The sequence below is a fragment of the Lethenteron reissneri genome, chromosome 37 (assembly GCF_015708825.2).
Source record: "Lethenteron reissneri isolate LAM-NWPU_2019-01 chromosome 37, ASM1570882v1, whole genome shotgun sequence".
Classification (NCBI taxonomy): Eukaryota; Metazoa; Chordata; class Hyperoartia; order Petromyzontiformes; family Petromyzontidae; genus Lethenteron; species Lethenteron reissneri.
In genome coordinates, this window is record NC_083815.1 from 11,785,536 (window position 1) to 11,800,317 (window position 14,782).

A 14,782-nucleotide genomic window follows, 5' to 3' on the forward strand; every position below is an offset into this window, starting at 1 on the left:
GCTGATATTGATAGCAATACCGCAATTACATGTAACCCGCCCGTACTGGACATCTGTAAAGAAGAGCTTCATAGCTCATCGGATCCCTCCAGCCTAAATAAAGATTCTGATTCTGATGTTAGGGAATTTATAGTAATGGTGCAATTAAATTTTGATTTAAAGTTTTCATGACTGCAGGGATTCATATTCTTGGCTCTTTCGGTAAAGTTACGTAGAAGGGAAATAATAAAATAATAAAACAATAAAATTATCACGACGTTTCGATTGCAACACAAGCAATCAACATCAGGTGTGAAAACCACAGCAAGAAAATTTGAAAAAGTGGCGTTTTTTTCTTAACGTCAGCACCACGGACAGCAACTAGCGGTCGTTCAGACGGACGAGTCCATCTATGCTCGGAACGGAGGAGGGGGGAGAGAAGGAGAATGGAATGCGGTCTGAAAGTCACCGTAAGCGTGAACACAATTAAGACCCGAAATGGTTTATCACATCCAATGATTGCTAAGCCAGAAGAGATTCGTTCATGAGGCTATCCACATATACAAACACAGAGACAATTTCAACCGAGAAGATGGATTCTGGCTTAGCAATCGCTGTCCTGGGTTTCTAAAGTTAAGAAAAACGCCACTTTTTTCAAATTTTCTTGCTGTGAATTTCACACCTGATAGTGATTGTTTGTGTTGCAGTCGAAACGTCGTGAGAATTGTGTTGTTTGATATTTTTATTACTTTATTATTTCCCTCGTACGTGACTTTACGAAAAGAACCAAGAATATAACACAAACAAGTGTTGTTGTTATGTAACAACAACACAAACACGTGTTGTTGTTGTCATGTAACAACAACACAAACACGTGTTGTTGTGTAACAACAACACAAACACGTGTTATTGTTGTCATGTAACAACAACACAAACACGCTGTTGGGGACGCTTGGTGCATCGCCCGTTGGAGAGCCCCGCCCCGCACGCCCCCCCATCCCCCGCAAGCCCCTCCCCCTCACAACCCTCCCCCCAATCTCCCGCGCCCCTCCCCCCACAGACACAGGCCCCGCCCACCGTCGCGTGACGTCACGCCCAACTGCCGCCCGTTACGCGACATTGCAGTGGAGGCTCCCGCTCCAGTCGGTTCACTCCGAGACTCACGACCCCGAGACTCGCCTCTCTGGGGGAGCCTCTCACTCGCCTCGCTCTCCCAGCTTCACTGAAGACCCTTCTCGCCGACTTGCTGCCGCAGACGGTCGAAGGATGAGAACATCTCCGAGGTGAGTGTGAGACGGCACTGGGGAGAGAGACAAAGACGGCTGTGACACGTGTGCAGCGGGCGTGATTTGCTTACCTTTCCTGTACTCTGCACTCCTATCGTGTTTTTGTTTTGTTGTAACTTTTTGAGCAACCCCCAACTAGACATCTGTGAATAGGGGCCGTCCTTAAATGACGTCACGCGATTTTGGCCGATTTTTGCCCCCCCCCCCCTCGTCACACGGCGTCACAAAAAGTCAGACCCCCCTCAAATATGACGTCACTAGGCTCTGCCCCCCCCCCCAACCATATTTACATTTTGAAACTAAAACATGCTTCAAATCACTTTAAACTATTATCATTGTCGTGCGTATTTTACGTGGCGCTGCACTTATAGGAGAAACATTTATTTAAAAGGAGGCATTAGAAAGATTAAATTTTGCATAAAATTCACTTACAAATATTCAACGCCTAAATAAATCTGCAGATGTTCAGAATATTATATTGAAATTTTCTTATGATTATACATTTTTTTAGGTAATTATAACTATAAAAAATAGTTTAAATTTTGTAGTAGAAAGAAGCAAAATGGAGAGTACAATTATTACAATCACATATTCATTCCACAGAATGAAAAGTCCTGGTAGAATCATTAGAATCAAAATGTTTATTAACAATAATTCAAATTTTTTATTAATTTATGTTTCTCCATTTTCCCATGGAGAAGCAAAATGCTCCTTCATGGAATAAATAAAAAGGGGACCTTAGTAAATATAAATAATCGAATAGGTAATAATGAAAATTGATCAAAATTAGTATTATAACAATTCTATTTAATTAAGTTTATTTAAAGTTGCGCATTTTGATGTGACGTCACATTTATCAAAACCCCCTCCCCCCCTCGTCACACATCGTCACAAATGTCTAACCCCCTCCCTCCCCCTAGGTGCGAGACGTCATTTATGGACGGCCCCAAAATAGCTTCATAGTTCATCTTCTTGGTTCTTTCGGTAAAGTCACGTAGAAGGGAAGTAATAAAATAATAAAAATAAAACATAATAAAATAAAATAATTCTCACGACGTTTCGGCTACAACGCAAGCAGCCGTCTTCAGGTGAAGAATGAGACACTGCCAAGCTAGGAGCTTATATATAAGCTGGGTTGGAGGTGGAAGAAGAGCGCCTTAACAAAAATAATGTGCATATCAAGAGGAATTTAGCATATTCATGGGAAATGCGTAGGAGGTGGGCGAGGGGGTTTCAAAGTCATATTATGCCCATGCATTATGCAGGATCAGCAGCACCAAGGGAGGGTGCAGTGAGTAGCATTAACAAAGGAAAGGAATGTTAATATTATGTAGCTGCAGTTACTAAACAACCACGTAGAAAACTAAAGTATAAACTACATAAAAAACTAAAGTATAAACTGCATCATCAGTATACTTACTATACTCTACAATAAGCTGAGTTACTAACAGCAAGTAATACATTACAATTCTACGTCATAAAAATTATATAATATACTTCCATCTAAACTCTATTCTCTTACATCACACGAGCATACACCGTACTATATACTGCCATAGACAAACCCAACATTAAATTATATACTGTATTGCTATAAACCACCACTATACCTTATACATTTTAATATAACACTATGTATTATTCTACCCACCCTAATGTGTATCACACTGCTATATGTTTAATATACAATTACGATACTATATATTTGTACATTGTATTAAACATATAAATGTTATACTATTTGTTATTATACACTGTACCATTGACCGTCGTGTCAATGGGTGAGTCGTGGGGGGAAAACTTGCAGCGGAGCAAAGAATCCATTCCCTGCGGAGAATGCAATGCCAGTGAGTGGAACGCGGTCTGAAAGTCACCGTAAACGTGAACACAATCAGTTAAGATCCGAAATGGTTTATTACGTCCTTCCAATGATTGCTAAGCCAGAATCGATCTTCTCGGTTGAAATTGTCTCTGTGTTTGTATATGTGGATCGCCTCATGAACGAATCTCTCATGATAGCCAGATGGCTTGCAGAGAACCTCTGTCTTGGAGAAGTCAATGTCATGTGAGCCCACTGAGTTGTAACGGTAACATAATTGTATATTAAACATATAGCAGTGTGATACACATTAGGGTGGGTAGAATAATACATAGTGTTATATTAAAATATAAAAAATGTATAAGGTATAGGGTGGTTTATAGAGGCAAACTATCACCGGGACGTCGTGAAGAATGGCACTTGGGCAAGTGGCCTGTGTCCATATGTTCACCGCGTGCTGATTTCCTATTCTCCCTACTGCAGGAACTCGTGAACCCGGACACGATGGTCGTGGATACAAGTGGTGTGCTGTACCTTGACCGGGGCACTTCCAGCAAGCCACGGCTAGCTGATTGGAAGTTTGGCCATGAATCGGTATGGAGTTACTTGCATATGCAAATACATACAGAACTGTAAAAAAGACAAAGATCCCCTACAGAGCCTATAAGACTTTTGGAGCAAGTGCTGTTAGCAAGCATCTATGAAGGCCGTCATTGTGGCACACAAGGGGGTAGGTGGCCAACACTATGCCCGGCCGCCTTTGTCTTCCCAATGACAATGTTGACACACTTCACAAAGTACTCATTTGAGGCTCAGTCGACTTCGGGAAGCCCTAGGACCCATTCAGATAATCGTCACTGGTATTGTCCATAAGCGGCCATAGAAGTCGGGCCACCGGGTTAGTAGAGCAGCGCGCTATCCGCTACACTACTGCTCCGCACGTACATACACACACGTACAAGTACCAACATATGCGTACACACACATGCAATGACAGCCATGTTAAGGTGTTCGCTGTGAAGCCCAGAGCATGGGTTTCGGATGTGCGAGCGAATCGCTCGTTTTCCTCTGGCGTTCTCGACGAGCTAATGTCCATGGCGGTCTCCTTCACAGGTCTCCCAGCCCCGGGAGGGAGATGCTTCCCCATTGTATGAAAACCAACAGCCACCGGGGTTCGTCCAGCAGAAGGACGGCCACAGGTGAGACGCACACGCGCATACACACAAACGAACGCACGGTCACGAGAGCATCGCCCTTCACACCCGGCGCCACATCCCGTCCAGGCACGGACACGGGACCTCTTTTTGCCTCACCCCCGCGCCATACCCCTCCTGCTGCGCTGACTCAGCTTGCGTGTGTCAGGTGGGAAAGATGGGAGGGGGGGGTGGCACCAACGGACTGTGCGGCTTGACGCTCGTTTTCTTCCGCAGATTTATCAACGTTGCGCCTTGCGCCAGCCAACTATGGTAAGCAGGCACGAGCGTCCGCCTCACCCCGACCCCGCCGCCTGCGAGATGGGAGATTGAGCGTGTGCTGCTGGTTCGGCACCTCCGGTGAACACGGTTCTTCCGCTGGGGAACTCTGGGAGATCGCTCCTCATGCGTATTCTGCCACTGCTGACAGTTGTATTTGGGAGTATTTGATATTGATTGGTGTTCTTTTGGTCGTGCTGATCATTCGTCATGTCTGCACAATATAGCATTTGGCACAAGTGCAATTAATCCGTTGCACACCTTCTTTTGAATGCTTCGTTAATAAATCTTCAGTACTAGATAATAATTTATATATGTTTTGTACCATGCCAAATCTGACTCGGATGTTTTGTTTTTCCAAAAATATCACTAGTTTATCCATTACTCCCACAATGTACGGTATTTTGAATAGTTGTAACTAATAACACGAGTTAAACTGACCAAGTAATTCAAACTACTAAAATACCAAACATCAACTAGCCAGATTTTTGGAAAAACAAAACATCCGAATCAGAGTTGGTACAGTACAAAAAATACAAAAACTAATATCTTGTACTAAAAATGTATTACCGAATCTTGATTTGAAGCTTTCGGGACTGCAGGAATCCATATACTCTTTGGTTCTTTCGGTAAAGTCACGTAGTTAGAAATAAAATTAAACAAATCACGAAGTTTCGGGTGCAACACAAGTGTCCGTCATCAGGTGGGACAACCACAGCAAGAAAACATTTGCTGAAGTGGACGAGAGAGCTGCCGTGGCAAGAGGATATATAGGAAAGAGAGGGGGGAGCAGCAAGGGGGGAGAGAGAGAGAGGGGGGGGGGTATGGGGTAGGGGGAGGGGGGGCGCAGCGTGAGCATTCGGGGGAGAGAGAACATGAGGTGGGGGGGGGAAGTGGAAAGCTGGGGATGCGGGGAGAAATTAACTCGGAAAAATAGGCTAGTACCTGACAGATATGATGGAAACAACTATAAACGGTTAAGGTTTTACCTGGTTAATAACATCCTTCAAATGAGTGCTCTATTTGTATCCATCTTCTCGGTTGAAGTTATGTTTATATATCTGGATGGCTTCATGAACAAACGTTTTATAGTAGCCGGAAGGTTTGCAGAGTACCTTGGTCTCGGAAATAACAATATCATGCGAGCCCACAGCGTTATAACAATGGTCAGCCACTGTAGAGGTATTGGTTCTGCCTTGTGTTCGCGAACACAGTCCGAGACATGTCGTTTCGTTTCGCCAATGTAACTGCTACCACAGGTATAACTCGATTTGTAAACTCTAGGATATTGCATATCAGGAATGACATCCTTCACAGATGGAATTCGATTGCTGATTTTGTGTACCGTATTGAATCGGACCTGGATCTTGTGTTTTTTTTATATTTTTGAAATCTGTTCGGTAACACCTGCTATGTATGGTAATCTGATAGTTTTGATCGGCTTCTCAGGAGGTTGTTTCTCCATGGTTGGAGAAACAGCTTTTGCGAATAATGCGTCCTGAGTACCCATTCATCTTGATGGCCTGGTGTACGTGTTCCAGTTCACTGGCAAGGTGGTATCGGTCGTAAATGCAGTTGGCCCTATTGTGTAGTGTTTTGATGAGATTTCTTCTGTACCGGATGGGGGTGTGAATCAGGTTTCAGATAGGAATCTGTGTGGGTAGCTTTCCTGTAGACAGTGTCCCAACGAGCCGTCAGGTCTCTTCTCAAACAAAACATCCAGGAATGGTAGCTTACCATCCTTCTCCGCTTCCATGGTGAATTTGATGGATGGGTGTATGGAATTGATGTGGTTGAGAAATTGGTTCAATGCTGGCAGGCCAAATACCGAGAGTGTCATCTACATTTCTCTTCCACAATGAAGGACGTAGGGTGGATGTCTGGATGGCATCTGCTTCAACTTTCTCCATGAAAACATTCGCAATCACTGGTGATAAGGGGGGGAACCTTCATTTTGTTTGTAGAAAGTACCATTCCAGGTGAAGTAATTGTTGGTAAAGCAGTGCCTAACCAGAGTATGTACATCAGGATTCAATCCATGTTGGACTAAGTCTTATATTATTGCTAAGGTGTCAGGTACAGGAACCTTGGTGAACAGCGAAACTACATCAAAGCTGACGAGCAAATCATCTGGGGACAGTGAAATGCCCTTGATTAGAGAGCCCAATTGAGCTGAGTTATGCAGGGCTGAGGTGGTTTTGCCCGTGAATGGAAGCAAGTTATCAGACAGACAACGGGCCAGTTTGTAGGTAGGTGAGTTGATAGTGGAAATGATGGGCCGAAGTGGAGTACCTTCTTTATGGAATTTTGGAAGACCATAGAATCTGGGTGGTCTAGTAGCAGAAGGTTTTAGGGAGAGCTGTTTGAATGGCTCTATTAGAGGAGTTGAACTGGTAATGATATTGTTGATTTTTGTAGCCAGGCGGTTAGTGTAACTTCCATGATTAAGAAGGTCCTGGATTTTGTTGTTGTATGTGGTTTTATCCATGATGACAGGAGCATTGCCCTTGTCGGCTGAGAGGATGACTATGTCATCTCTCTTTTTCAATTTGGCGAGTTCAGAGCACTCATCTTTGCTGATGTTACTAATGGGTTTCTTAGCATTTTTAAGGATGGTGGAAATTTCAGATGTTGCCACGTCTGTCGGGATGTGTCCCAAGCATTTGAGGGCTACATGTACCTGGGCAATTATATAATCCACTGGGATGTGTTTGGGGGTGACAGCAAAATTCATCCCTCTAGCTAGTACCGATTTTAGGTTATTGGAGATTGTGCTGCTACTCAGATTGATAACAGTTTTGTCAACATCTAGCTTTTTAATGTGTGGATCTGATTTCTTTTTTGACAAGTTATTGAATTTAGCAATAAGGTTAACTTTCGATTTAAAGCTTTCGTGACTGCAGGGGTTCATCTTCTTGGTTCTTTCGGTAAAGTCACGTAGAAGGGAAGTAATAAAATAATAAAAATAAAACATAATAAAACAATTCTCACGACGTTTCGGCCACAACGCAAGCAGCCGTCCTCAGGCGAAGAATGAAGCACCACCAAGCTTGGAGCGTATATTTAAGCTGGGCTAGAGGGGGGGAGGTGGGAAGAAGAGCGCCTAAACAAAATAATTTGCATATCAAGAGGAATTCAGCATATGGAAAATGCGTAGGAGGTGGGCGGGGGGGGGGGGGGGTTCCAAATCAATACTATGCCCATGCATTATGCAGGATTAGCAGCATCAAGGGGGGCGGGGAGGGGGTAGCATTAACAAAGGAAAGGAATGTTAATAGTATGTAGCTGCAGTTACTAAACAACCACGTTAAAAAACTAAAGTATAAACTGCATAACAAACTAAAGTATAAACTACATAGCATCATCAGTATACTTACTATACTCTACAATACGTTGAGTTACTAACAGTAAGTAATACATAAAAAAATGTTCTACGTTGTAAAAAATTATATAATATGCTTCCATCTAAACTTTATTCTCTTACATCACACGCGTCTATACCGTACTATATACTGCCATAGGCAAACCCAACATTAAATTACATACTGTATTGCTATAAACCACCCTATACCTTATACATTTTAATATAACACTATGTATTATTCTACCCACCCTAATGTGTATCAAAATGGTTTATTACATCCTTCCAGTGATTGCTAAGCCAGAATCCATCTTCTCGGTTAAAATTGTCTCTGTGTTTGTATATGTGGATCGCCTCATGAACGAATCTCTCATGATAGCCAGATGGCTTGCAGAGAACCTCTGTCTTGGAGAAGTCAATGTCATGTGAGACGGACGCCATCCAGACTGCCACTCTACGCCCGACCTTATGGAAGAGGTACGTAGACGACACTTTTGTCATCTGGCCACATGGCCGACCTGCTCTAGACCAATTTCTCGACCACATCAATTCCATACACCCAGCCATCAGATTCACCATGGAAGTCGAAAATGATGGCAAGCTACCCTTTTTGGATGAACTAATCAAAAGGAGACCTGATGGTTCAATGAGCCACTCTGTCTACAGGAAAGCCACCCACACGTATGCTTATCTAAAACCGGATTCCCACCACCATCCATCCCAGAAGAATTCCCTCATCAAGACTCTATATCATAGAGCCCAATGCATCTCCGACCATGAACACATTTCCAGTGAACTCAAACACGTACGCCAAGCTCTTAAGGCTAATGGTTACTCCGACTACACAATCCGCAAAGCCATCACTCTAACCATCAAGAAGGATCCTGTTGAGGAGCCTTTCAAGACCATCACCTTACCCTACATTGCTGGGGTCACAAAAAAGATCTCCAAAATCCTGATTAAACACAAGATCCAGGTCCGATTCAACACAGTACATAAAATCCGTGATCTGGTAACGTCTGTAAAAGATGTGGTTCCAGACATACAGTACCCTGGTGTCTACAAACTAAGTTTCCTCTGTGGTAGCAGTTACATTGGGGAAACCAAACGACATGTCTCGGACCGCATCCGTGAACATAAAGCTGACCTGAAACACGGTAGGACAAACACCTCAGCCGTGGCAGATCACTGTTACAACTCAGTGGGCTCACATGACATTGACTTCTCCAAGACAGAGGTTCTCTGCAAGCCATCTGGCTATCATGAGAGATTCGTTCATGAGGCGATCCACATATACAAACACAGAGACAATTTTAACCGAGAAGATGGATTCTGGCTTAGCAATCACTGGAAGGACGTAATAAACCATTTTGATACACATTAGGGTGGGTAGAATAATACATAGTGTTATATTAAAATGTATAAGGTATAGGGTGGTTTATAGCAATACAGTATGTAATTTAATGTTGGGTTTGCCTATGGCAGTATATAGTACGGTATAGACGCGTGTGATGTAAGAGAATAAAGTTTAGATGGAAGCATATTATATAATTTTTTACAACGTAGAACATTTTTTATGTATTACTTACTGTTAGTAACTCAACTTATTGTAGAGTATAGTAAGTATACTGATGATGCTATGTAGTTTATACTTTAGTTTGTTATGCAGTTTATACTTTAGTTTTTTACGTGGTTGTTTAGTAACTGCAGCTACATACTATTAACATTCCTTTCCTTTGTTAATGCTACCCCCCCCCCCCCCCCCCCCTTGATGCTGCTAATCCTGCATAATGCACGGGCATAGTATTGATTTGGAACCCCCCCCCCCCCCCGCCCACCTCCTACGCATTTTCCATATGCTGAATTCCTCTTGATATGCAAATTATTTTGTTTAGGCGCTCTTCTTCCCACCTCCCCCCCTCTAGCCCAGCTTAAATATACGCTCCAAGCTTGGTGGTGCTTCATTCTTCGCCTGAGGACGGCTGCTTGCGTTGTGGCCGAAACGTCGTGAGAATTGTTTTATTATGTTTTATTTTTATTATTTTATTACTTCCCTTCTACGTGACTTTACCGAAAGAACCAAGAAGAATAAGGTTAACCTTACATTTGGAGGACATTGTTGCGGCAGAAGAAGCAGTCATGTTATCTACAAGGTTCTAATCAAATGCGGACATTTTATCTGTTAATGTTAAGTGTGATTGTAGGAGACATTTGTCTAAATTATCAAGTTCAAGACGGAGTAGTCTTATCCTCTCTGAGATTTAAGAAAGACTAGCTCTAAATTAGATCCATTTGGTGTTAGGAGTAGTGACAAGGTAATACCGACCACAGTGTAAATGTGGTCGGTATTACCTTGTTGTCGCAGCATCTCTTCAGAAAGGTGAGAGACTCGATCATGTGAGCCACCTTGTCTCGTAGTCTGTTAAAAGCTCTAACAGATGTGTGAAAACCCTCCCCGTAGAGGTGGTTCAATCTTGATTTGAAGCTTTCGTGACTGCAGGCATCTATACTCTTACACTCACATCTACTTCTGTCTCTTCTAACGCCAAACTAATCTTATTCAGAGCTAGCCTTTCTCTAATCTCAGAGAGGATAAGACTACTCCATATTGAACTTCATAATTTAGACAAACATACACCAGGCCCTCAAGATGACAGGGTACTTGGACCGCATTATTCCCAAAGCTGTTTTTCCAACCATGGAGAAACAACCCCCTGAGAAGCCGATCAAAACTATCGCGTTACCATACATAACAGGTGTTACCAAAAAGATTTCGAAAATCTTAAACAAACACAAGATCCAGATCCGATTCAATACAGTACACAAAATCCGTGATTTAATCCCATCTGTGAAGGATGTCATTTCTGACATGCAATATCCTGGAGTTTACAAACTTGCGGTAGCAGTTACATTGGGGAAACGAAACGACATCTCTCGGACCGTGTTCGCGAACACAAGGCAGATCTGAAACATGGCAGAAAACCAATACCTCTGCCATGGCTGACCTTTGTTATAATGCTGTGGGCTCGCATGATAATGTTTTTTTCTGAGACCAAGGTACTCTGCAAACCTTCCGGCTACTATCAAAGGTTTGTTCATGAAGCCATTCAGATATATAAACATAGACATAACTTCAACCGAGAAGATGGATACAAATTTAGCAATCATTGGAAGGATGGTATTAACCAGGTAAAACATTAACTCTTTATGGCTGTTTATTTGTACTAGCCTATTTTTCCGAGATAATTTCTCCCCGCATCCCCAGCTTTCCCAGCTTTCCCAGCCTCCCACTTCCAGCCCTGCCCACTCCCCCCACCTCTGGCCTCACATCCTTTCTCCCCCGAGCACTCACGCAGCGCTCCCCCCCTCTCTCTATCTCTCTTTCCCCGCTTTCTCCTCCCCCCTTTCTTAACTGTATAACCTCTTGCCACGGCAGCTCTCTCGCCCACTTCAGCAAATGTTTTCTTGCTGTGGTTGTCCCACCTGATGAAGTTCGCTTGTGTTGCGATCGAAACGTCGTGATTTATTTTATTTTACTTCTAACTACGTGACTTTACCGCGGTCTGAAAGTCACCATAAACGTGAACAACAATCAGTTTCAGACCGCAGTCCACTCACTGGCATTAACTGTGTATCTTGTGTTCTCCACAGGGAATGCATTATTTGCTCCGCTGCGGGTCTCCTGCCATCGTTCTCCCATTCATATGTTTCATTGCTTCTACATATTATTAACATGCCCTCCCTTTGTTAATGCTACCCCCCCTCCCTTTGGTGCTGCTGATCCTGCATAATGCATGGGCATAATATGACTTTGAACCCCCCCCGCCCACCTCCTACGCATTTTCCCATGAATATGCTAAATTCCTCTTGATATGCACATTCTTTTGTTAAGGCTCTCTTCTTCTTCCACCTCCAACTCAGCTTATATATAAGCTCCTAGCTTGGCAGTGTCTCATTCTTCACCTGAAGACGGCTGCTTGCGTTGTAGTCGAAACTTCGTGAGAATTATTTGATTTTATTATGTTTTATTTTTATTATTTTATTACTTCCCTTCTACGTGACTTTACCGAAAGAACCAAGAAGATGAATCCCTGCAGTCACGAAAGCTTTAAATCGAAGTATATGGATTCTTGCAGTCACGAAAACTTCAAATCAAGATTCGGTAATACATCTTAAGTACCAAATATTAGTTTTTGTATTTTGTGTACTGCGCCAACTCTGATTCGGATGTTTTGTTTTTCCAAAAATCAGGCTAGTTGATGTTCGGTATTTTAGTAGTTTGAATTACTTGGTCAGTTTAACTCGTGTTATTAGTTACAACTATTCAAAATACCGTACATTGTGGGAGTAATGGATAAACTAGTGAGACTTTATGAAAAACAAAACATCCTAGTCAGATTTGGCATGGTACATAAAATACATGAACTAATATCTGGTACTGAAGATTTATTAACGAAGCATTTAACAGAAGGTGTGTAACGGATGAAATGCACTTGCGCCCAATGCTATGTTGAGCAGACAGGAAGAATGATCAGTACGAGACTAAATTAACACCAAAGAAATATTAAATACTCCCAAATACAACTGTCAGCAGTGTTAGAACACGCATGCCAACAAGGACACTCATTGACGTTCTGTGCAAGACTAGTTACTACTGGCCAAGACTAATTAGAGAATCTATCGAAATGGAGATAAATACAAATAATTAATAATAAAGATTTTTGGGTTTTATCGCGTTATTTATAAATGTGTCGTAACCCTCCACCACCCGACACAGCCGAACAGTAAAAAATTGTTACGTTGACAAAAGACAAATAGTCGTGAACTATTTGACTTTTGTCAACGTGACTCAATTTTGGTGGAGGGTTACGACACATTTAAATAACGCGATCTAACCCAAAAACCTTTGTTATGAATAATATTGTTCGCGAAAGTCCTACGTGTTACATACAAATAATCTTAACCATTCGGATAGCTACAGCCTTAGCGCTGCACAGAATTGAATGTTCAAATAATTGTTTAAATGCATGCCTATACAGGTCACCATACATAAATGGGGATCAACTGTATGCAGACAATACCAGGTGCTGTTATTTTATTGCACTCAAACGACAGGAGGTACAAGAATAATGCTCATGCACAATGTACGTTGATTAACATATCAATAACCCAACCGGCAATGGATACCCCCATTGTTATTCATATGCATACATTAATCCTCCCCCTTCGCACAAGAAGGGCTCACAAGTGACGTCATCACATCTATCCCTCTTGAAGGAATGAAACAGGAGGATTTATACACAAATCTCCTGTCGCCTGATGAAGCTATTTGTAATTACTGGCCAAACGTCATATTCAGATTGTAAATGATGTGGATTTACTCTCCAACACACCGGTGTGCTGTACTTCTAATGAATTGGCATGTTCTGTTTACGTGACAAACCTTACTGTGTCGGGTGGTGGCGTGTTCCACAACACATTTATATTTACGCAATCTAACTCATAAAACTTATGTTATGTATTACCAACTGTAAATAAATTGTCTTGATAATTCACATTGACTTGAGTTCGTTTGTATGTATGTTGAATTTCTTTCGCATAGCCAACCGTGCTAATCAGAGTAGCAATTTGCATTGCTATTCTTTTTGCATTGCGAATTTGAGTGGGAAAAATGTTATACATCACAAACGGGTTACACACGGTAAAATGTTTGACACCAGCAGCTCACAGGCAAGAGGCAAATTTACCTCTTGCAACAGGGCTCATTAACATATTTTTTATTTAGCGCCATCGCACAGGCTGAGTGGCTGCTTGCTGAGTGATATGTCACGTATACATGCCCTGTAAACGTGAAGATACAAACTTGCGATAGATAAAGGTGAGACCCTATCCATGCAACAATTAATAATCCTGTGCTGCAAAAAAGCTATATTTGCAACTCACCGTCATAACACTTTACGGCCAGTCCCCGCTTCACGAACAGGTTGTGTGCCTGAGGCCCGTTCATTGATCCAACTCATTGTAAGTTGACACTCAGTGGACGAAAGCCCCACTTATGACAACACGGAGATAACACATTCCGTGAGAAAAAAAAACTTTTAATAACAGCTTGACAACAGCCGACTTGCACTGGCGATACGAACCACCCAACCATTTGGTTTGGCGGAGCCAGCTGTAATGAGTCTTAACATCATCGCTGAGAGTGTGTGTACGTGTGCGCGTATGTATGTGCGACAGGGATGTTCTCTGGCTTCAACATTATTTAACATCTAATAAAGAATAATTATTTCATATTTGAATAGCAAATGCTAAGACATACATATTCACCATCATTTTACAACAAAAAAACTGAAGGTACCCAATGGGTTCTCCCTTATATCCGGTTGTAGCCAATATTTTCATGGAAATATTTGAGACGGACGCCATCCAGGCATCTACTCTACGCCCGTCCTTGTGGAAGAGGTACGTAGATGACACGTTTGTCATCTGGCCACATGGCCGACCTGCTCTAGACCAATTTCTCGACCACATCAATTCCATACACCCAGCCATCAGATTCACCATGGAAGTCGAAAAAGATGGCAAGCTACCCTTTTTGGATGTCCTAATTAAAAGGAGACCTGATGGTTCAATGAGCCACTCTGTCTACAGGAAAGCCACCCATACGGATGCTTACCTAAAACCGTATTCCCACCACCATCCATCCCAGAAGAATTCCCTCATCAAGACTCTATACCATAGAGCCCAATGCATATCCGACCAGGAACACATTGCCAGTGAACTCAAACACGTACGCCAAGCTCTTAAGGCTAATGGTTATTCCGACTACACAATCCGCAAAGCCATCACTCCAACCATCAAGAAG

The 14,782-nt window shown here is 42.4% G+C and overlaps 1 long non-coding RNA gene across 1 annotated transcript; it reads left to right on the forward strand.

Annotated features, from left to right (window-relative positions):
* Nucleotides 1–1,100: 1,100 nt before the first annotated feature.
* On the forward strand, nucleotides 1,101–13,456 carry LOC133351402 (uncharacterized). Its single transcript, XR_009756175.1, has 5 exons — nucleotides 1,101–1,262; nucleotides 3,568–3,678; nucleotides 4,198–4,283; nucleotides 4,515–4,637; nucleotides 11,569–13,456. It is a non-coding gene; the product is annotated as an uncharacterized LOC133351402 (long non-coding RNA).
* Nucleotides 13,457–14,782: the final 1,326 nt, after the last annotated feature.